This window comes from Corylus avellana, chromosome ca2 (genome assembly GCF_901000735.1).
Source record: "Corylus avellana chromosome ca2, CavTom2PMs-1.0".
Taxonomy (NCBI): Eukaryota; Viridiplantae; Streptophyta; class Magnoliopsida; order Fagales; family Betulaceae; genus Corylus; species Corylus avellana.
This window is the reverse complement of record NC_081542.1, coordinates 42,522,015-42,524,459: the sequence shown is the minus strand read 5'-3', so window position 1 is coordinate 42,524,459 and position 2,445 is coordinate 42,522,015. Positions and strand designations below refer to the sequence as shown.

The 2,445-nt window shown below is 35.8% G+C and overlaps 1 pseudogene; it reads left to right on the top strand.

Annotated features, from left to right (window-relative positions):
- The first annotated feature begins 2,045 nt into the window (after nt 1-2,045).
- The window catches only part of LOC132172008 (L-type lectin-domain containing receptor kinase VII.1-like), a 4,020-nt pseudogene continuing 3,620 nt past the window's right edge, over nt 2,046-2,445 (top strand).

The following is a 2,445-nucleotide window of genomic DNA, read 5'->3' as shown; positions in this document are numbered from 1 at the left end:
CCTACTATTTATCTTCTACATCTCTCTTTTTCCATAATTTTCTCCTAGTATTTTTCTCTTCACATCACTTTTTCCCAAAATGTTGAAAAATAGGATCTTTAGGAAAACTATAATCCTTATAAAAAATAAAAATAAAAATAAATAAAATTTAAATGATATAGATAAAAAAAAATTTAAAAAAAAAAAAAAAGATGGATAATCGAATGTACGATGTCATTTAAAACTCATTAGCTAAACTAGATAAAGTGCGTTTTGATTAACCATTTCGTGTGTGTCAATATATATATATATATTGTTTGGATCGTATTTAAGTCATGTGTAATACTTAAAATCATAATATATAATCATGCGTCACAACCGAGGTCAACAACGGCCTACTTTAGCAAAACTATATAAGATATTAGTCATTTCTCTTTTGGTTGTTTGGCTCATCTATCACTAACGACAAAACCATAATTTTTATCAAGGGGAGACAAAGCACAAATAAAGAGTCAAGTCTAATTTTGATACAAAGAAAGCTTAATTTTTAAACCCAAATGTGCGTATGGTATATATATATATGAGCACTCTCTGTCAGTGGTGGAGCCAGCCATTTTATATTGGGGGTGCTGCTAAAATTTTTTTGGCGTCTTAAAAATTTGGTAATTCACCTTAAAAAAAATTTTCACCCTTAAAATTTGGTAATTTTTTTTTTTTTTTTTTTTTTTTTTTGGTGTGGTAGAAGGGTTGCCGTGGGTTAAATGGGGTGCGGGAGAAGGGTTGTCTTGAGTAATGGGTAGATAAAATTGTAAAAAGAATTTTATTTATTTATTTATTTTGATGGTGCCGTGGGTTAAAAAAAAAAAAAAAAATTGAATTCCTTGGGGGTGCCAAGGGGTAACGTGGCTCCGCCACTGCCCTCTGTCAATATAGCCCCATGAATTGACTCTCTCACCATCTGACACTCTTGAACTACCAATTACTAACAAATCCCTCCCCCCTGTTAGGGAATCTTGTTAAGTCGGATGAAATATTCTCTTTTTAGACATTAAATCTCATTAAAGGATGAAAAAAAAACCTTAAAAATTTTCAAGTGGACTAGGTGAGGGTATAATGGGCATAAAAAGTCAAACCGTTTGAATTTAACGTTGAAAACTAACATAGGGGACCAAAGCGAAAGAAATTGAAAGTTCAGGAGTCCAAAGTGAGAGATTTGAGGGGGGTTTGCAAAATAGGCTGAAAGTTCAGGGGACTAAAGTGAAGTTTCCCCAATTTATAAATTAAAAAAAAAAAAAAAAAAAAAAAAGTAGTGGGGGTGACACGTTGGCCCGCGGCCACCCCATGGCCTTGGAATTTTCCTAATGAAATTTTTATTCTATTTCAAACTCCACTATTTTCAGTAAATAAATATTAATTATCTTTCTAAATGGAATACTCAATTCCAATTAGTCTTAAAACCACGCTGAACTCCTGGACTGTCGCATCTGTTCCCTTTGTCATTCCAAACACACAAGGCGTCTTTCTAGATGTGCAAGGCTTCAAGTCTTTCACGTGGGTTTACCAGTTGCATTCAACTTCATAATCTAAACACATCCCAATCGGGCTATTAATGAGTGATGGCTTTTTAAGATTAATTGTGGCCACTCTTTTCCTTGCCTTCTCTTTCAGATTATGCTGTGACTCTTCTTCTGAAGACCATTCCTCTTCGGACATAAATTATTCTGTCATATCTTGGAGAATGCATGCAAGTTGGATTGGCTAAAAACAATCAGGAGATTCTGGATTGTATTTTGGAGACAAATTAAACCATGCAATTCTGTAGCCCTTCTTTGACTCTTCTAAACTCGATCTCATTCTCTTTTCAATCCCATTTTTTTCTCCATTCACTACAGTTGAAAACTCTGCTATGAAAATGTTGATAGATAACAACCCGGCTACCTGCCTTGTGGCGAAAGAAATCAAATGCAATGAATATCTACAAGGTGACCAAGAAAGTTCAATAACTCCTCATCCAATCCAACACCATCTGCTCATCTCTCTTTCCGTTTTTTTAGCTACCATCCTCCATGGATGAGCATAAACACCAACAGCCTCTCCTACTATGCTTTCTGCTGCCCGTTTTCCTCTTCTTCCAATCCATATCGGCTGTTGATTTCGTCTTCAATGGCTTCAACTCCTCCGATATGTTACTCTATGGCCTGGCCGACGTTGAATCTCGTATTCTAACGCTCACTAACAGAACATATTACTCAATCGGCCGGGCAATTTACCCAGAAAAGATCCCCGCTAAAAACCCAAACTCTTCTTATGTGTATCCTTTCTCAACTTCTTTCATCTTCTCTTTGGTTCCTTACAAGAATAATCCTTCCGCTAGCAATGGCATAGTTTTCATGTTTGTGCCCGTTAAGGGCATCGAAGGCGCAGACCCAGCTAATTATCTAGGCCTTCTCAACTTCAACAACAATG